At 38.6% G+C, this 22,371-nt stretch overlaps 1 long non-coding RNA gene across 1 annotated transcript in view; it reads right to left on the bottom strand.

Moving 5' to 3' along the window:
* Positions 1-5,169: 5,169 nt before the first annotated feature.
* The window catches only part of LOC116454042, a 32,772-nt gene continuing 15,570 nt past the window's right edge, over positions 5,170-22,371 (bottom strand). The window contains exon 3 of the long non-coding RNA XR_004243998.1: positions 5,170-8,154. This is a non-coding gene — a long non-coding RNA (uncharacterized LOC116454042). The remainder of the gene's footprint in view (positions 8,155-22,371) is intronic.

Below are 22,371 nucleotides of genomic sequence, written 5' to 3'. Positions count from 1 at the left end.
GTTGACAAGGAATTGGGTATCCAACAGAGTAAATATTTAGTTAGATGAATGAGTTTTGGTCAGAAAAGAGTATGAACCCCATCAGCTCTGCTTTATTTCACTGGTCTCAAATGAAAGCATGCATTATTTGATTTGTTTCTTTGAAACAAGATAGTGTTGCTAAAAAGATTTTTAGATACATATGCATTTGAGATATATCTGTATCACATAATCAACAAATGTTTTTGTGTACTTTGAGCATTTTGTGTCCCGCAAATATTGTCTTAGCAATGTGCTGATTCGTTCTGCAATAATGTGGTAGATAATGACAGTAAAGCAAATCTCACACAAATTGCATTTCCGTTTGGATTATACTATAAAAATTAACTTTTTCAGATTTGATGTAAGATCTAGCAAGCATTAGCTGATAACTTAACTGAATATATATTTGAATATTGATTTCATACAATAAAAACCCCAAAGAAACCCCCAAAAGTTTGAGTGGAATTCTTATGGACAAATGGAGTATAGCTTTGCCTGTGGGTTAAAAAAGATCTGGAAATATTAGTAGGTACCTATTTTGTTCAGCTGCTTTACTGTCTGTAAGCACTGAACTGTGAAAATGGTAGGAAACAGTTAAAAACCAGTAAAGACAAAATTCTAGAAGATGAAATAGAAATTGACAGATCATTTTAAATTTAAATATTTAGAAAATTGATGAACAGGAAAAAAATCTAGATTTTCTCTAAGTTTATTTCCAAGACAATGGTCCAAATTTAGTCTCTCTATTTGAAAAAACTCAAAGACTATATTTAAAATAAAAAAAAGTTTGCTTTCTTCAGTATTTGTTGTTGGCATGACTGTAGACAAGTTTTTGGTTCATTTTGCCTGAGGGCCAAAGTAATACTTCCACTCTGAATGTTAAATACTATCCAGCAATCTGTCCTAGATCTTGACGTAAGAACTGGCCAAGTAGACATTTATTCTGTTCTTTTTTATTAGAACAATATTTCAAAGAGTTACTTTCCACACAAAAAAAAAAAAAAAAAAAGGAAAAAAAGAAAAAAAAAAAAGGCAGGGAATTGGACCTGCTCTTTTTGAAGACCAGATGATGGTTAAGTTTTAACATTTATGTGGTAGCACCAAAGAGGCCTGACCTAGTCCCCAGTCAAGTAGAGGCAGTTTAACAGATGATATGAGGTGTGAATGCTGAAGATCTGCTTCAGTGTGCCTGGTAAATATTACAAGCAAGGATTACTCCCTCTCTGTAGATGTAGAAGCAAATCCAAAAGATCATAACTGGTTTTGACCAGGAGTCGGTGTTAGAGACAAGATTAGAATTCGAGAGTTGATCGCTGTTGAGTTTAGTTCAATAAGCAGTGCTGAGCCAGCCCTGAGAGCCCCATTCCTGCAGACAGCAGGTTTTGGCCCTCTGAACTGAGCCACTCCATGACCAACTGTAGGTACTTGCTCACATGGTTATGCCACAACAGGCCACAGTCAAAGTAAGGATCGAATGCTTTTCACAGAAATTCTTTGACTGAGCTCTTTCACTAAGGATATATTTTAGCATTGTGTTTTCCTACTATTTGTGTATTCAAATGAAGTGGACCAGCAAGACTTCCTGCAATAGTGCTCCTTTAATAATGTATCAGATCCCCCCAAAATGAAACTTTGGTTGCCTTGTGTTCAAGAGCTCAGCTGGGAATGGCTGTGTGAGGGAGCATGAGTGACCTTTCGTTGTGGGGAAGAAAACAGTGGCACTAATGCCTGCTCATATCAGTAAAACAGTAGAAATACTATTTTAACAAACAAATCCATGAATAGACTTCATGGATGGTAAAATCTTTTGTCTGAAAGGCACAAGTGCATCAATGTTCGTATCCTTTTGGTCCAATAGGACAATGAGCAGCGGAGGTCTCACAGTCGTATCAAAATAGAGTAAACAGAGTGGTTTAAGTCTCTCTAAGAAGCTAGAGGACCCAAATTTGTCTTTACTTTGACCTCGGTGTGTAGAAGCAAATGCCAACCAGAAGAGGGAGCACATGTCAGTCTATTCCCAGAGCTCTACTGACTCAACTAATTACTATGCTGAAAAATACAGCCATGTTGGCAAAATAAATAAAGAAGATAAATCCAGGCTTGCCTTCTGGAAAAGGTCAAAGCTGATCAGAAAGGAACTGATATGTATATACACCATTGAACTGCCCTAGCAGAAGTATTTCCATGTTTAAGAGTGGCTGGATTTGAGACAGAAATGTGTCACTCTTATGCTTTCATGTATATTACTCAGCTCATGAGATCCACAGCAGGCTCCTTGCTGTGCCTCTCCCGCTTACAGTTCGCATAGGGATCACTTATGTATGTAGTACGAGTCATTTCTTGCTGTAAAGAGGCCATGACCACTAATTGCTTTCCTCTTTTACTCTCTTCCCTCTTTTGCCCTCTTTTGGTTTTCCTTTTCCTTATTTCTCCTGCTGCTCTGTTCTTCAGATATCGTTCTACCCTCAGTTCCCTAGGCACTGGCTTGCAAAGCAGAGGGGAAGCTGTAGCGGTCTGGCTGCCTGCAGCACCCCTGCGGCTCTTGGGTCGCTCACCCTGCGTGCAGAGCAAGTACCAAGTGACTCCAGCCGTAGCCAGCTGCAGCTGGGTCTGTTGGCAGGAACACTTGGCTTGGGGAGAAGTGAGGTTTCCCTGCCACAGGACTCTTTCTGCCATCTTTTCTGCTCCCTCTGACACTGGACCACAGCTCCAAATTGTTGTCTTGGCACTGAGGCTGCGCAGCCATTATCATAGGGTGACTTAGAAGGGTTGCATGTGGGTAATTGGGAAGCACTGATTCATCCAAGAGGGACTTGCCATTCTTCCTTAAGTTTAGCACTCATGTGAGATTCTTTTCCTCCCTTTACAGTTTTTTTACCCTACACTCATTTTTTGTAGTTCTGTCTCTCCCCTGCCCCTTGGCGTCTCTTATTCTCTTTCTCTGTCCCCACTGACTTTTATTTTCAGTCTTCTCTGTCACATTATTTACCCTCCACTCCCTATTTTCTATTGTTCTTTTTATTCTTCTTGTCCCCCCCCTTTTCCTTCTTCCTTGTTCTTGTCTCTGCCTCATCGTTCCTAATCCCATCTCCAAAGTGACATCTCACATCTTCATCCTACCAGAAAATAGTCTTGTTTGCAAGCTTACATCTATTTTTCTTTCTTCTGCTGGATATGCCACTTAAAACATCTTTGCTTCCTTGAAGGGCTCTGATTAAGATTGCAAATATTTTTCTTTAAGTGGTTAGAATGGAACAAGGATTTGAGGAATATTGGCTCAACAAATTATTTTCTCTTTAATATATTTGCTGCTCCTCAAATAGTCATCAAAGTATGCTACAGTATATTGCAGTCTTAACAACAATCAATTAACATATAGACAATAAATTCAGAATAATTAAAATTAAATTGCAAAGCTTATTTGAAATCACAATTTTTCTGATCATATATGTAAGTTACATGCCTGTACAAAGAAACTAAGATACTAGGTATAGGTATTCATTATTGTCTTTTTTGAAATCTGTCCTATGGTGTGACTTTTTGCAAATTATTAAAAATAGATAATTTTGCAGATTATTGGTTTTTGTTCATTACTGTATCAAAACTAGAAAGCTATTTTCCTTCCTATATTATTAAGATCAACAGAAGAGGTGTAAGTGACAGTTTTATTTACTTACTATAATGGGACAAGAGATCATTAGGCTTTGCATAGTATGGAGTAACTAATATTATTCTTTCCAGCCTTTTCTTTCTGAGACACTTGATCTTTTGAGCACTTGATCTTTTTAAGCAATGCTAGGTCAATTCAGTTATCTAAGGAATAGTTTGCTAAAGAAAACAAAAAAGCAATGGTGTCTGACAGTCTTCAAATGCACTTTGTACCTTGTTGTTTCAGTGTCAGCTATTGACAGATCTGGTTGGGGAAATTTCTGGTCCTATCAGCAACAACAATTCAATCTTCCATAGCACTTTTCACATCAGAGCACATTACAAATAGCATTATCATCCCTCTGTTGATAGCACAGGGGTTGGGGTAGGGATAACTGACAGGTTATAGGTAAAGGAAAGATTTGACTGGAAGAAATAAATTTCCAGCAGGAAACAAATACAAAGTTATGTCTTTCAGCAACATTTCTCCACCACTAAAACAATCTTACATGAAGAAATTTTCAAATCTTGCTGAAATTCCTCATTCTATAATCTGACTTTAGATATAGTTGCAAAAATAGTGACATTTGGATGACTTTAACTGACATTGTTTTGGCTTAGTCAGGTCTTTTCTTTCTTTTTCTTTCTTTTTTTGCTTTTTCTTTTCTAAAGTACAAGTTCAGTCTCTGAGGAAACATTCCTTCTCTACCACACAAGTGGTAAATAAAATCTACAAATAAATTCTATTTCCCCAAATGTATAGGATACAAAAAAATGTATTCATTAGTGTGAGATATAAAAATGTAGACTCACACTTCTGAAATCTATGGCTGTTCCTTTCACACTTGTGCCAAAGGCAAACAAACATAATTCTCCCTGGCAGCTGGACGACATTCCAAACAGCCACCACATTAATTCACTCACCTCCATCAGCCTCCGCCTGCAACCTGCACAGCTTGCTGCCAGGAAGCCTGGCAATAAATTCCAACTCTAAATACCAAACAAGGTAGAAAATACCATACAATGCATTATTCCAAGGACAAAATGGGCTTGCTTGATAGGGCTACTGAGCAAGGGGCTCTTCCACTGCCTTTTGGAGTTTTCTTATTGCCCTTGTGGAGATCAGCAGTTGCCACAGAAAATGTGGGTTTGCACTGGCAGTTAAGGTCTGGATTCTTTTCTCAAAAATCGAGTAATTTTGAAATGACAATCAATAGCTAGGTGTTTGATTAAAAGTAAAATATTTTATGTTGATGGTGTGCAGAATAATGGTAACACCTGATGTAATTATGAGGGATAAAGCCTGGAACTGCTGTGTATTCAACTGCTTCTGGAGAAGGGTGTTGTGGACACTGTGCTGCAGTTCTGCAACATCTCTTGGTGCAGCTTCCTATTTTCTCTCCAACAAAATATATATGAAAATGCAGGTAAGTACCAAATTATAACACCATCTATGGTTATAGATTATGTTTATTTACTTTATATTTATATTAGCTTTGGTTCAGTTTTTTTTATTTTTTATACCCATGTATGTACACAAAACCTTTCCACTTTTCTCTTGGTCTTTAAGTTTTTTTTCTTCTAATTTCAAGAAAAAACCCAAGAAATAAAAGTAATTCTGTTTTTGGAGGAAACAGAGTGCACCTTTCTCACCTAACAGCAACTGCAAACAAAATGGCCACTGTCTCAGGAGACAGATCGTTTCTCATCAAGGTAGAGTATGTGATAAAGGCATCCCAAATTCCAAGGTGTTCAAACATGGGCTAGTTCTGTTGCTTTTTTCTGTTCATCTTTTTCAGAGAAGTTGTGTATTCTGAAATGAAATTAACATAGTATGTTAATTTTGTTTTCCCTGAAATAATTTTCAGGAGTTCAACCTGAAAGAACACCCAGCAATCTAAGTTTTCCAACTTCCCAGGTTCTATAAGTATGAAGATCTGGGAGGGAAAACTCAAGGGAGCAGCTGTCAAAAAATGTTATTACTGGTTTGGCTTAAAATTTCACTCGGCACACAAGTCAGCCATTCTGTGCATTCCAGCCAAAAGTAAGTGGAGCAAATGGGATAGTAAAGGAATAAAATCATTCTTAGAAATGTAACAGGCATTTTGACTCTCAGAAAAATTTTGGTCTGTGTTTTGAGCAAAGTTGCTGACAATAATTTCATGCAAACTTCTTCCACACATGTTAGTTTTACTTACTTTGTGTTAGTTCACTGCATCTAGGGATGGTCAAAAGCTCCCTCTGTTTGATTAGTCTTCTATCTTGACTTTATCTTTTTAGAGTTTTGCAAAGCTGATAAAAATACAAAAGTTCACACAGAACAATTTATTTGGATTTCAGCAAAAGCTTTGATAAAATGGGCTTCTGTATCAGCAAAAGTAGCTCATTTTTGAACAATAGATAAGTAGTTCTTGAAAAGGTATTTTACACCTAGGAGAGGCATTACTTAGGAAAACCTTGTGCCCTGTAGATCTATGCACTTTTCATGCTTTCCTTGAGTGAGCACTTACTCCTCAGTACAACAATGATGTATTTTCAGTGCTTTCTTTTTGCAGGAGTAGAGAGGTCGTTCAGATGATCTCCACTTTTCTTGTTGTTTCTGAAGTTGCACTAGGATCTCTACCTGTAGGCTGTTTACCATGTTGAGTGGTTGTGATTTCTGTAGAGTTAGAGCTACTACAAGCTTTCTAATACAGATTGAATTCAACCCTGCTTACTCCTTCTGCCCAATTCTATTTGCACTATATTTCCTGCCACTGGATCCTAGCCTGAGATAGAGTTTTGTTCTGTAGGTTACAAACTGTGCAAACGTTTCCCTCCCTTTTTTTTTGACAGCATAGTTTAATTATTTTCCTGCATAGGTTTGGTTTAGTCCACTCTGATGGACTAAAAAATCAGGACTGACGCTTTACAGTTACATGCTTTCCTTCTTTATGATTTTCTTCATCTCAGAATAATTTAAACTGCTCTGTGGACTTCCTAAAATATCAGCATAGGGTAAGGAACTATACAATCAACAGGTCTTGCTATAATGGCTACCTGGAAAAGGACTAAGTTCTTCAGTCCTGTCACATTTAAAACTACTGTTGACCTCGACAAAGCATAAGGAGCTAGTTGGTTTTAACTGTTTTCACCTCCAAAAGGGCATGCACTGAGCAAAGAGACATGGGGACAAAATTGGCTAGGAGAAGTATACCTTAATCTGCACTTGCAAGTCTTCCAGTGCTTCAGGCTTTTTCATACCAGCTGCTGAGCTGTAAGTGGCTTTGCTCTCAGGATATTTTTTAAGTTAACTTTTCTTTACAGAAATGACACCATTGTGCTGTATTTTTGCTCTACCTTCTTAGTAGAGATTTACAATCCAGATTCCAGAACAAGAGCTGCTTTAGACTGGGGGGATGGTGGTGCTCAGTTTTGAAAAGTCTCAAGATTTTATCTTGAGTTTCAATATTTGCTTCTTCCTTTATAACTGCCATTCTTGGATGTGAATGAACCCATGACCGTTTTAAGCTGCTTTTTCTTTGTGTGCCTTTCTACTGGTCACATTTGTAACATCTAAAAATATAAATGTGGTAAAAGATTAGGAGTTTAAAAATTCCACCTTATTTTTTCTGGAACTTAAGATTTTTAAGCTAATCTCATTTTTGACACTTCTAGGATGCCAGTTTTAGGGTTAACAAAACTATATGCTTCAACATGCGTTGAAACCAAGGGACTTAACAGAGCCTTAAAGAACATCTGACCAAAAAAAGACAATAAAGGAAAAAAAAAAAGGAAAATCTCACACACACAAAACTGAAAAAGACACTTTTTAAAAATGAGTTTATAATTCAGTTAGTCTTTAACTGGGACAAAATGAAGATCCTTATTTTTCATTTTTGATTACTTTCCTATCATATTTGCTAAATTTACAGGTCAGAAATCTTTTTTTTTTTCCCAGCTGGCAACCTACAGCTTCCACACGAGATTTGAAAGTAACAAGTATTCGTTCTGCCTCATAGGTCATTGTTGGTGATAAAGATTCCACAATAGGAAATTAGCTGAGAATTTGGTTGAAGATGTACAAAACAGAATAGAAGCCAGCTCACCCTCCCAGAGCTCCTTGGCTCTGCAGTGCTACCAACAGTAAAAAGAGGTCAGAAAAGTAAGCAGCGCTAATTGCAGGGTACGCAGGGAACTGCTCTGTTGAGTAAGAGCGTGTTCTTTAACGCTGCTGCCGGTGCTCAGTGCCGGGGCAGCTGCGTTGTGTTCCAGCGGCAGGCAGATGCACCGCCAGCCACCAGGGCAGGGAAAGGAAAAAACAGAGATACCAGGGTTTGGGTGGTAAGGTCCTTCAAAATGAAATGCCAGCAAAGACAAGATGTGCTCTGTTCAGCTGGAATTAGTCACTGGAGCAAACAGGACTCAACTCTCCTGAGTGGCTGCATGACAGCTGGGTTTATCTCCTTCATGAACAAGAGCTGGTGTTTTTCTTTCTTCCTGTACCTAATAAAGAAATTGCAGGGACACTAAGAAAGAAGTGTTTGTTAACCCAGGATTTTCTCATAAATGATCTTTACATAGAACTTCATCTGTATCAAAGAATCTCCAGAGATATTGAAATGGTTGTGGCTCTGTGTCTTATTCCTCCCCAGAGATGAGGGAGAACAACACATAAACCAGGACTACAAGTTTAAGTTTGTTCACAGTCTGTTCCTTGGGTAGAGCAACTACGTGCATGAGCAGCTTATAACCCCTTAGAAGGTTAAAATCTTGCCTGTGGCAAGGATTACTTTAGTGAAAATGCATTAATAACATGGGTTTGTCTGCAATGATATAGTCATGTGTCTGACTCAATATTATTACCAAGAATAATTAACTCGGCAACAGGGAAAACAGACTTGTACACATATGAGGTGCTGATGTTCATGAGATAAATTTCATTTATCATGAACAGTCTCACCTGCCTTCTGTTCTGTATACCACCTAGGCCTCTAAGTCTAATCTGAAACAGCTGGAAACATATTAAGAGCCAAACAACCAAAAATACGTATTTCCAGATAAAGGTTTCCTTTCCTCTTCAGAGGTGGAAGAAACATAGGTCTTGGATAAAGTGGTATTTAGTGTTGCATCTGGGATAGATTCAAAAAGGGGAACAGTGAAAGAGAGGGAGAGTACTAGAGATAGCAGCCTGCAAAATTTTGGCATGAAGAGACATGGAGCAGCTATTTTCAGGTTATTTTAGAGGATTCTTGTATCACAAAGAGTTTTCTATTAAGATATCTAATTCAACTCATGCAATATCAGAAGCCTGATTTAGTGAAAATACATTCAGGATAAAATAATATTTAACTTCAGGGCTATATTGCTGCCCCCAGCCTTTTGGAACACATTTCATTTGTAAAAAATCACAGATGTCTGTCATTGAAAGAAATTAACTTTATCCAGTTTGTTTCTTCCTACAAAAGTGGACAACCCTATCATTCCTTTTGGACATTCGCCAAATCCTTTGGGATAATTGGATAGAGATGCCATGGAGTTGTGAACAGTTGTAGTTCTGCTGTTGACCTACAGTAGCTCTGTTTTATTTTTTTCTTGTGTGAACTTTCCTTGAGGAATGCCTGCTCTGAGGATTTTATCTGCTCCTTTCTGATAGGATCTGGATACCATTCCATACCGTGTTGTCTTGCAATGCAATGGAGCCATATGAAGTGACATTACTGGCTGCAGGAGGATCCCTGGAGAGACTGACACACGTAGTGCCCTCAAATATCTGCTGAGGCAGCAGGAGACATTCTTCTTGTAACAGGCAAGAAGAGACAGTGGTGTGGTGCAGCACTCCTTTTCAAACAAGCTGGAAAAGAAAAATCCCTCTTTGCTTTCAACAGAGGAAAGGGAAACCTTGCTTCACTTCTGAAAATACTTCTGGAAGCAAACAAAAATGCCAGCTCTAGTAACATCTTCTTTTACAGAGCTACAGCCCTGAGTCAGGTAATACTCCTTTGATGTCAAATGCCAACATTGGGAACTATCCTCTGGTAAGGCTACGGAATTTGGCCCATTTAAAGTGACTAGGTTAGCCTTCATTTTGAAATCAGCTTTTCCAAGACTAATTCTATTTTTACATTTATTCAAATCCACAGAGGAAATTAGATTAATTAATTAATCTCTAGGTTACACTGTTGTAAAGCTTTGGTTTTCTAAATTCCATGACTCAGCTATTAGGGGCTTGTTTTGTTATCATTTTAGCAAACATTCTGAATCCCGGGGAAGTTCATCACCTGGCAGTCTTTTTTCCTAAAGGATCTTAATACTACTGTGAAGGAATCAAAAACCAATTATGAAGTTTTACCTGAGACAACAAATTTTGTGGAGGCACAATTTTGCCAAGTGATTAGGTGGAGGCCAAATTCTGCAAATCCTAAAATCACGTGTGTATTCCTTTCACTTGAAAAGGACTCACAGTTTGAAGAACTTCTCATGCAAATAGGGATCTGTAGGATTTGGCCTTTTGTGACAAGGCTGATATCATGGCTTTGCTGTATGTAGTTAACCTGAATTGTTTTTTAAAGGGTTCATCAGAAAAGTGGAAACAGATTTTCCTAAACTAAGTGCTTACAGTTGAATTTAAAAATGCTGCCCTTGTCAGAGGTTAAACTGTTCCCTGCCACTCTCTTATAAGCATTTTAACTATCTACATTAAATACTGTGAATAAATACAAGGAATAAGGGCACAATCTAAGTACAAGAAGATGTAAAACAAAAGGGCAATTTCATGGTCCCTATTAAAATACATTTAAAGTCCATCCAGCTGCTAGTGTTTAACCAACAAAAAATATGGTTTCACACCAAAAGAACAATCTGTTCTGTGAATTAAAGCATTTAGAAGGCCTTAGAAACAAAGGTAAGCACATACACACATGAGCAAAGTCAATGGCTCTATATATATTAATCTGGATAATGCTTTGAATCTGGGCTAAAAAGTATATAGAATAACTGGACATGGTTCTGGTTAGAAATTGATCCAAGAAAAGCCCAAATACCTGAACCATTGTGGTGAAATAAACAGAGGTGTGTAACATAGAAGTGAAGTTCAAGAAACTAAGCCAAATTTCTAATTTCCATTGCATCCCTTTCTGTCCTGTTGGACAGGAATAAAAATCTGGCAGTTTAGACCTGTCTCTATTGCTTACTTTCTCAAAGGTCATTACTTGTTTTCTGCATAGAGAGAGTTGGAACTTTTTCCCATGAGGGCGTAGCTAGAAATGTTTATATACACATCACTGTACCTGTTGTGCCTCCTGTCCACTCTTTTTCAATGTCAATATACCCTATCAGTAATGCAGCAGCCTAATTAGCTACAGAGATCTAACTGTGTGTTCATGAAAGGCCTAAGGAAAGCAAAAATACGTCTTCCAGCAGGAGTGCCTGTTTCCAGCATTTGCTTCCAACCTCCCAGATGTTTCATAAATATATAGTACATCTCTTCCCTAACAGCCCCTATAAATAAAAGGACACTGACCTCAGTCAATATTTACTCTTTTAAAAAATTACTCTCTGGCTTATTTTTCTGCTTTTCTTCTGCTTATTTTCTTTCTACTTTTCTCTCGTTTGCCCTAGAGTTTCCTTTAGTTTCTCCCACTATTCTAGATTTCTTGCCCAAATTCTGTTACATTTTCATTTTCTTACTAATTTTCTCTTTTTCAATACTATTTTTGCTCTATTTGCAGTTTTCATGTCACTTCACTTCCTCTACCTATCAAGTTTTTATTCTATATTCTGCTTTACTTTTGTTCCACATTTCATAGACTCTCTCCTGACTGCCCTTGCTTTGTTTCATCCATCTGCGCATCTTTCTTCTGCCTGGCCCTTTACTTCCCTTTTCTAGCTTGTGTTCCTCTTTGCTGCACCCTTTATGCTTACATCCCACCTGTAAGTGGAAATCCTGACAGAATAGAATGGAAATATCTCAGGCAAGACTAGGAGGGAAGATATTCACACCTTATCTTATCTTTCACTGCAAATGATGTGAAGAGAATTAACTGCTCAAGGAAGAGCTGAAAATTTCCCTTAACATGGAAAAATCTATGACACTTTTTTTGATTCTTTTTGAAAAGTAAATGGGACAATTTGAACACTAGCCAGTAACAGAGATGCACAGGTACAGCTAGAAGGAACTGCTTTTCAAGAGAGCTTGTAAAGAAAAGAAAAAATTTTGTCCAAACTAAAAAAACCCACCCAACCAACCAACCAAATCCTGCCACTGCTCCCCCCAAACCAAAAAACCCAAACCAACCAAAAAACCCCAACCAATCAACCAACCAAGAATTTAGCCAATCAAAAAAACTACAACACACCAAAAAACCCCAAACCAAAATCATAAGAGAGGTAGCAATCAGATGGTACTGACTGTAGACACTTTTCTGTCTCTATAGTGCATTTTATACCAAAAGAGCAATAATCCCCAAACAAAAAGTCCTCACCCTAGAAAACTCCTAACTTATCAAACAAAATTTAAAGTTGGCTTTGTTTCCCTTGCATTTCCTCAATGTCTTCACATTATTTCTTCCCATTTAAAATTCCTATCTTCTTCTATTTCAAGGTGTTTCCTCTTTACACTGCCAGTAGTCGGTCCCCTGCTTTTCTCCTCTGCCTTTCACGTGCTGTCCCTCCCTGTCTCTCTGGACTACTCTTATCAATCTTTCGGCTTCCTGTGTTCCTCACTCTGATTCTTCATGTGCTCTCTTTGTATTAATCTTTTAACCCAGGTATTTCATCATACTTTCAACATTGCAAAGCTCTTCTATGCTAGCTCCTTCCCACACTACAAATTATACAGTCATGCCCTGCTGGCATAGCCACAGAAACTGACTCTCTCCTGCTTTCACTTGTACGTGCTCTTGTTCTCTCCTATGCACACACATTGCAGCAGCACTTCAAAATTAAACCAAATATGTGGATACATGAAGATTTTCCCTGTATGTGTTTGTCATGTAGAACTCTGCTTTACAGGTTCTTGCCAGACCCAATTTATGTGAGAATTATAATGTAACCTCCTACTGAAACACATTTCATTTCTCTTCCCCACTTTCTTCTAGATCATTTTTCCACATGTGCAGAGAACCTCTTTCTCATGTCTTTTCTCCTTTCATGATAGATCCACCCTCAGAAGACTTTAAAATAAAGGTGTTCAGATTTTGAGTGGTAAGGAATCAGCTGGACTGAAAGTAGTTGAGTGAGTGTTGTGGGGGACAGATTTGCTCCTCTAGTTTGGAAAAACTCTCCAGATTTTCTCAGGGGAGGGTTTTAAAATTTTTTATCCCTGAAAGAAACAAAGGATCATCTTTGTTTTGAAAAGTAGGATTTTGGTAGCATATTGCTGAACAACTGGGCTGGAAGAGTATCCTTACTTAATCTTAGGAGGAAGCTCATTTGACTTTTCAGAGGACAGTACTTATAGCATGCTCTTATCACCCTTGATTTTAGGCTTTTTTTCTTGACTTCAGGAATGTCAGAGAAGAAACTTAAAACTAAGGTAAGAGCAGCTTCATGACAGAAGTGAGGTTCCTCAAAGCAGTGCAAGAAAGGACAACCCTAACTACTGATTCTTATGTGACTTATGACTGAGGTGCAAACAGTACAGTGCTACCAACCCTTCTTCAGGGCTGGGTAAGTGACACAGAAAGGCTGACACACCCCATAGAGAACCTGATTTTATCAGGACTTGGGGAAAATTATTTTAACTTTTCTCCAAGTAATTTGCCCTCCTCTTGCCCACCCAGCTAACGGCAATATGGAGACATGACTTCCAGCCTTTGTGCTGGAACCATTTTCTGCAGCCTGCCTAATGTACTGCCTGTCAGCAGAACTCTCTCAGTATTGCAGCTACAATGAGGGAAGGCGAGCACTTGCAGAGGTCATGGTTCAGCCTGGCTGGGCCCTGTACCTGTGTGAGCGGTGGGCCAGAGCCCCAGCACAGGGCACGCACCAGCTACCCAGTGAAGATATAGCACAAGTCTATCAAGGTGTACTTTGCCAACAGCCCCTCAGAATTGTGGCTCTTGGCCTTTGCAATGTTACCCTCCTCAAGGCCCTCTCAACTTCCATGAGACTTCCACTTGTTGATCACTGAGGTGCTTAAAACCTGGATCTTGACTACTGTTTATCAACTGTTTGTTGCCCTGTGTCCTCTCTATTCAAGGCCTGCCCCACACACCTAAACCCTGTGATCCAACCTACACATGCCTTCAGCCCTGAAGCTGTTCTCAGGCTCCTCACTCCACCTAGTCTAGCTTACTCCTCAGCTGCACTGGGAAATTCTTACAGGGAAAAAGAAACTATTCAGCTCTTCAGACTGCAGTTAGACATGCTGGTGGGTGCACGTGTGCGTGCTTGGTGTGTCCCAGGAGTTTCAATTCCTCAGATCAAAAATGGGCATCTGGTTAAAATACAGGGCAGCTTTCCTCTGGACAGGATGCTGAAGTTTCTTTGTAGTAATGGACAATGGAGAAAACAATGGAACTGAGGAGGAAAGTCCTATGTACTGAGAACCCAATTTTATGTGGGGTTCCTATGCAGATCTGTTGCTTTCTTAATTTCAGGATCTCCATGGTGTGTCAAGGTCATTATGCCAGCCAGGGAATTTCTCAATGCCCATCAGCAAGCAATGCTGAAAGACCTGCACCTTACTTGTGCCCTGGGAAAGTCAGTGTTTTCTGTCTTACAAGTAAAGCAGGAGTAGGAAGTCAGATAGACTTGGACAGCAACTCTGAGACCATGTGCTTGTCTTCCAGCCATTTTTGGCCAGTCTTTGGTAGCAATTGAACCAAACTATCAATTAAGTGTTTGTATCCTTTCATAATGAAATACCAGTCACATTCTAAGCATCAAGTCATTATTTGCATAAAATGATGTCACATTCTTTTTACAGTCATCTAATTTCTCGTATGATCAGCAGTTCCAGATGATTCACTTGAATGCCAGTTATGCCACAGAACAGACTCCTGTCCAGTGAGTTCTGTTTTGGGCTTGATACTGCTTTGGTTTAAAATCTTCATAGTAGTGGCTTCCTCCTATATATGTGTGTGAAAAAGCAGGCACACACAATGTCACTGAGGTCTGAACTCACAGAAAGTCCCACAAGATCATTGTTTAGTCTCATGCATTAAATAATGTCCAGGAGCCTAGGATGTGTCTACACTGCTGATGAAGAAATTTTGCCTGAGCTGGCATGGCTGATAAGTGGTAGAAATGTGCCTGAACAAACGAGTTCTGCCTTACGCCATCCTCTGCCAGCCCCTGTCTAGCTCATTTGCACAGCAGGGATCTGTGCTATGCCAGATGCTGACGTGGCTCCCTGCGAGCTGAAGGATCACGCTGGGCTCAGCATGGAGACAATGCTAAAAAGATCTGACTCCCAGGGAGCAGTGGTCAGGAGGAGGACATGCAGAAGGGAGAAAAAGGCTGACTGCTGTCTCCTTTTTTGCATTACATTCTCATATATTCTTATAATCTTATTCACATATATTTTAATTACTTATATTTATGCTTTTCATTACTATTTTCTCTCATTTCTCCTAACAGACTATAAAAAATACCTATTGATATTTATTCCAAGAATCTTGAATGCATCGGAAACCCTTGAAGCAGCTCCTGAGGAAAGATGCTATAGAAAGAAAATTTCAGCATAATGCTGCCATCACATCTATCAGGGAACATATCTCACACCTTTAAATGCAATAACTAAAATTAATAGTAAAAAATATTATGCAATTGAAACAGAACTGGGGCATTGCACTGAAGACAGAAATATTCCATAGCTTTTATGTCAAGGCCACTCTTACCAAAAGGCTGAAAATATGCACTGGGAAGAGTGTCTGGCCATAGAGTTGTGTATGAAAGTTTAAGGGCAGAAAATCATAAGCAACTTTTAACAAAATCTTCTGACTCTGCAAAGCAATTCTACTTTTTTATATAAAGAATTAATTTTGAGCCATAGAAGTCCTACAGCGTGAAGGTAGTGAAAATGAACAAGAAGTACTCTGACAGATAGAAAATCCAATCATACACTGTTTTTAACCAAGGATTAAAAAAAAAAAGTGAGCTTCTGCCCAATGTATCTGTGAAGTGGATAGTTTTCTTTTTTTTCAAATTCTTATACAGATGGTTTCAAGGCAGGCATTTGGAAAATATCTGAAAACAAACTTCACAAGACAAAGATTTACAAGTGCTTGTGTCTAGATTTCTGATAGGGTAGCCAGCCATCAGGGAAAAAATTTGCTTGCTTCTCAAATATATTGGAGCTATCAAGATGAATTGAGCACCGAAGATAATGTATGTAAGGGCAGTTGGATGACTGAAAATAGAAACTCTTAAGAATAACACAGAGTGATTTTGGAAGAGAATTCTGTATCTGGAGAGCCAGAGGCACAGTAGACTGGCCAAACTATATCAAGAATATCCAGGAACCTGGTAAGCAGATGTGAGGCATGTGGGGAAATGTGGTCCAAACAGCAAAAGATTCTGTGAAAAACTGCAGCAACCCTTAGCAGGCCTTGCAGCATAGTAGGAATGGACGTTCTAAGAAAACGCACTGAGAAGTTACAACTTTGAGCTAGAAGATAGTAAGTATTCATGCATCTCTTGTAAATGTGAAGTTAAAGCACTGTCACAGCTGCGTAAATTTAGCCCATATTTCTTTGGTTTTGAGCTGCATGTTGTGAATTGAACTGTTTCCCAAGTGAGAGATGGTAAGTTAATATAGGAGTGTGTTAGCTTGGGTGGTTGCAATGGCCTGAACAGAGTGTGGGACTCTATCTTTGCAAAAAGCAAAGAAAAAATATAGCCAGCCCTTCCTGAATAAAGAAATACATGTACCAAGAGCCTGAACAACATCTTGAGGCTGCACACAATGTTGTCTGCAAATTTCTACATTCATAGCCCCAGCACCACTGTCACTAGTGGTGGTGAGAGGACAAGGAAGAGCGGTGCATGTGAAAAGACGGGTATTCACTACAACCAGAACCCTGATTGCCTTCTAAACAGGAGACTTTGTTGTAACTGGGGATCTCCCCAGGACAAGCTGTGATCATGAAAAAAATCAGGGCACTGAAGGAGTAAATTGTTGTTGATATAATACAGCAGTGTGTTTCTCTGAGACGTTATTACAACACTGGGTCATTGGCATTGCTATGAAGGATAGTAAGATCCACCTTCACTGAGATATGATCAGCACTACATTGAGAAACTACAGCCACACAGGAAGGATTGACTGCAAGACAGCCTCTTGGCACTATCAAAAGATAAACACTCATTAAACTCCTGCAGGGTATATCCAAGACCCTGTGCTACAGCACAGTGTGGAGCAGCACCTCTCCAAGCCCCGAGGAAAATATCTTAGATCCTACACACAGTTAAGGAAAGAGAAAGAGACAGATGAGTGTGTTAAAGTATGTATGATGTTAATGAATTTCAGACTTCAAGGGTGTGTAAGAGAATGCTAAGCACATAAATTGGCTGTGGTAGCTGCAATTAATTTTGGTATCCTAAATAAATGCAGTAAATGGAACATTAGTGTAAGTATAGTTCCTATGGGGACATTGTCACAGGTTAATTTACTGTTTAAAACATGTCCATTTTTACCCTGTACTGTTGGCTGATATCAGTAGTATTTATGAATTTAAAGCCCATCTATGCTGCCACAGTAAAGGCAAAGGAAGCATCAGCAACAATACCTACATCAGATTTTATGTAAGTATTTCATGCAACAACAGCGACTAAACACAGGAAGATGGTTTAGCACAAGCTTTGCTAATCTCCTGGGGGTGAGTGGCTGCTTTATGAAGGTGGCTGTGCAAGTTACACAAACTACTGATGACGTTGTCTAAAGTGGTGTGAGGATGCTTACTCATTCTCCAAAATGAAGTGCAAAATTACTTTGAGGAAGCTGGTTTGAGAAAACAGCATGCAAGGCTGAAGGAATACTGCCAGGCTATCGTATGGTCCTGACTATCTCACTACCCTTGCTTTAGGAACTGAATAAAACCAGGCTTCTGCAGTCAAGTAGATTGGAGAAATCCACCTCCAGGCACCCCTTTGCCTCTCCATGTGCTCCTTCCTCACAGTCTTCTGGGACTGGTGATGTTCAGGAAGGGAATGACAGAGGACCTCCGTCACCCGGCCCGTCTCCACAGCACTGCGGAGAGATGTGGAGAAAGTTCTGCTGTGGGTGAAGCCATCCACCTCTTTCTCTCCTCGCTTTCCTTCACCAGTTGATGTGCTCTGGAGTGGAGCACATGAAGTTCAACCCTGTTGCTTCTCTAAGCACGAAAGCTGTTGCACACAACCACATACATAGACATATAAGAGGGGCAGGCAGTGAGCAGAATTTTTTCCTGCACCCCTATCCAGCTATGTTCAACTTGGATGTAATTTGGTCCTACATCATATAAAAAAAAAAAATCGATTTTTATATGATTATATATATTATATATAAATATAATAATAATATAAATAATTCAGAATATCTTCTGAAATATTTCTTTTTTTTTACTTCTAAGTTACTTAGTACATTTCTAACTTTGACTTGAACCTCTGAATGTTGATGGTCAGTAACTTCCTGAATATAACCTCTCAATGAGCACTGCAGCCAAAAGGGATCCAAGGGATCCAAGAGCATGCATAGAGCGAGGAAGATGATGTCACTGCTACACTTAGCATTGGTAGGACTCATGATGGGCTACAGTCCATTCTTGATGTTTTCAATCCATAGAGGATGCTGAAGGATTACACAGACTATGAAGAAGAGCCATGGGACTGATTAAACCACTAGAAAAAGTTTTACAGCATACTCTGAGAGTTTCATCTGTTGTTTTAGAAAAGAAGAGGCTAAGAGTTGAGATGATCACAGACCATAAGTATCTATGGCAGGAACACGATTTTGATAAATAAGTGTTAGTCTAGCAGACAAAGGCATAATAAGACTTAATTGCTGGAAGCTGAATTAAGGGAAATTCAAAATAAAAATAAGGCTCAAAAATGTAAGGGCAAGGATAGTTTTTCCTTGAAACAATTCACTAAGGGTTGCTGTGGGCTCTTCATCACTGGAAATATTTTAATTGAGATTGGCTGCTTCTCTAAACTTTGTGCTCCAGTTCAAACAGGAATTAATTCAGGGAAGTCCCATGGCTTGTATTAAAAAAAGAGGCAGAGCCAGATGATCACAGCGGCCCCTTCTGACTTTTTCTTTTATGAGCTCTGATATAATCAGACCCTAGCACAATATAGCCATAGGCAAAAACACTTCCTATTCATCACAGATCATTATAAGAAATGTTAACATTTTCTCATTATAAATCAGGCAGTACAGTTTATGGCTGTATTAAGCTGGTAAAACGTAACTCTAGTTTCATATGTCTTTCACTCATTACCTTAAAAAACCTCAAAACATTTACCCCAGCTCATCCCAACTATTCAGCGTAAAAAGTGTTTAAATGTTGAGAACAATGAGTTCAGGCTCCAATACCGCTGAGCTGTCCTTCAGTAAGAACACACAAAATGTATCCTAATAAATGAGCAACCCTAAAGTAAACCCTGCATCACTATCACCTGGATGTAACTACACCTAATGTCCCCTTGATCTTTGCACAGAGCTCTCATTGCGTACACAGCAAGAGCAGTAAATGGCTCTAAGGGGGTAGATACTGTTTCACAAAAAGGTTTAAGACAAACACAGGCAGCAGAGAAATGCTGATTTAGTAACAGAATATTTTACAGCAAAGAAGGTCACAAATTGGCAGCATTAAAGGCTTTATTTTGGTTAGTTGACAAGTGCGAATGAATGCTGTACAGAACAGGTAGTCAAGTGCCAGCAATATTTTTTCTTTTGAAAATGTTATCTTCGCTTCAATCTTCAGTAGAATATCATCAGTCAATCATAAAGCTGGCTGTTCCAGGCAAATACTTTTACCATTACACAATCCTGTGTGAGTATTGGGTTCACACAGTGGAGACATAATCCTGCAAATGCTGAAGAAGACAGTATTTTCTAATCCAAGAAGAGCCCATTTCACCTTTAGACATAGGAAATTATTGTTTTCAGAAAGCAGTTTTTAAAATGAGCTAGATTCCTGTTCCAAATAGACTGCCTTAACTTTATTTACAGAGTTGAACGTTTTGGTATTCGACAGAAAGACAGACAGTTTATCTCCAGCATATTTTTCATGCACAGTCAAGGCAGTATCTTGTGACCAGATTCACAGAACACACCATTTAAAGTAATGTACAGCTTTTAGAAACTAGGTAGTTAAAAGCAAGCAATGGACTTAATGGTGACTTTAAGCAGAAAACAGAAAGAAGTTTGGTGGAATACCATAAATCCAGCTGTTTCATGTTAGCCACAGATTCACACCAACTAAATTTACCCAAACTGTCCCGACCAGACTCTTTGTTGCTTGTTTAAAGTTCATCAGGAATAGGATATTTTTTAAATTATATTTCTATTTTTTGTAGTCATACAAAAGAAATTTCAAAAGAGCTGTGGAGTCTCATTAATCACCTTTTCATCAGAGCTAGATCATATTTTCAATGATGGGAAGCAGTTGTCACAAAATATTGTCACAAAATATTTACATGCATATCATCAGCAATAGAGGCAATTTAAAAAGCGAGTGGATTGACTTAATGAGCCAACAAGCAGCAGCTTGTGGATAAAGTTAAAGCATGCTGCAGAATTACCAGCAGAGCTCAAAACTAGTAACATCCTCTTCGGGTTTTTTTTTTTTTTATTTTAATGGTCCTGACTGCATCTCTGCAGTAACACACTCTAAATCTCATACCACATCTGGCTGCCTATGAAATTTCTCACTGGCCTCTCCTCTGGACATTCCCCTTCCATTCCTGATACTGTCTCTTCTGTGTTATGTCTTTTTCATTAGACTGCATTACTTTTTCCTCTCACTTGGACACTTACCTAATTTATACTACTTGAATTCAGCTTAAAACCATGGAAAGCAAAGTCAACATTTTATCCTATTCCTCATAGCACACACGTGTCATGATTTGAGTTGTACCTTCATGTTTATCATCCCCAAAGTGGTACTTAGACAACAAAAATTTGCAGGAAATACATTACTGATAGACATAAGATTAATAGTTTTGATATGGGCATTGCCTTTTGGCAAAGGACTTGACTTTGTGGTATAGTTTTGATTGCCAAAGATGCATGGATGGACTTGCATACACCAATAGCTTAAAATCACACTGTTGTGCACTATCAGGAGGAAAAACATCTATTGGCTGAGAAAAGAAATTAAAGATGATGTATTTCAATCCCAAGGACAAAGTAGCAAAGCAACCTAAATAAAAGCAAACCCCTGAAAAGAGCATCTATCGGAAGATGAAAGGGGAATGTCAGTGATATTTTATGATTTATAGTAGTTTTGCAGTTGCAGGCTGTGATGTGTGAATGTGATGTGTTTTCTCAAAAGGAGAAGTAAGTGCTCCAAGTTGATCCTTAAATAAATGTATAAAGTGCTGAAAAGCATGAGCAGAGACTATGGCCTGAGAAGTGTAAATATACATATGAAATGACTGCTCTTGAGTGCAAGAGGCTGGGTGATAGAACAATGAGAATGAAAGTATATAGTGCTCCTTAAAGAGTTTATTGTTTAGTGAGGAAAAAATGAACATACTATCTTCAGTCCTACACTCCCTCTTTCTTTCTGCCTTTTATCACTTTGCCAAAATTGTTTGCTTTTGAAAAATAATTACAATTTTTAAAAAATGACAACCCTCCTTATACCTCAATATGTTGCTTCATTTCTTCAAAGGGCTCAGCAAACATTGCTAAGCCTTCCTAACAACATGGCTCTGAAATATTACTATGAGATTGGGAAACTGAATCCTGGAGATGGAATGACTCACCTGTGGGCTCATATTTAAAACTTCTAAGTGACACTGTTGTACAAATAATGATTATATTTATAAACAATTCCATTAAATAGCTGATAATGGAATCAAAGATGGGACGTGGGATTTGCTGCTTGTTGTGGGCCAGAAATCCTGCTGTAGAAATTGATCTAATAAAGTTCTTCTTCAGTATGTTCTTACTTTGCTGTATGAGCCTCTTATCAATGAATAATCAATTCCTGAACTATCAGTTTAAAACGTTTCACATTATGTCTCACTTGCACATTTTATCAAATGGGATTTATGATCCATTCTAAAAATCTTGGAGTATGTGCTTGTTGTACGTTGAAAATCCAGTGTCATCTAAAGGGGTCCAAATGCTCTTGGGTGTTCCACAAGTCCAGCAAAAGAACATGATGGTCTCCACAGCTTTCTGACTAGGAAAATGTCCTTATATCAGAAAACTGTTTCCCCAACTGACAAGTCAAACTGGAAGAGTGAAGACTGCTAGCTTGCTCAGAGAATCTCTTTTATTAATAATAAGTTTCCTTTCATAATCAAGCTGAAGAGAACTTAAGGGACAATGTGAGTCCTATTTGCTGTAGCTACGAAATGGACATGCTTTACTTTCTCTTTAAGGAAGCCTTTTAACCTGTGAGAAACTTGCAGAAAAGGGAAGTTTACAACACCCTCACTCTCACTTACCCAAATAGCTGAGGTTCAGGTTTACCTCACTATAGCAGTAGTAGGCAAAATTATACAGTTTGCAAGAATACACCAGAATATAACAAATACCATAGAATACAATAGAATGCA

The sequence above is a fragment of the Corvus moneduloides genome, chromosome 1, assembly GCF_009650955.1.
Source record: "Corvus moneduloides isolate bCorMon1 chromosome 1, bCorMon1.pri, whole genome shotgun sequence".
Classification (NCBI taxonomy): domain Eukaryota; kingdom Metazoa; phylum Chordata; class Aves; order Passeriformes; family Corvidae; genus Corvus; species Corvus moneduloides.
The sequence above is the reverse complement of the archived record's forward strand: the minus strand, read 5'-3'. Positions and strand labels throughout refer to the sequence as shown.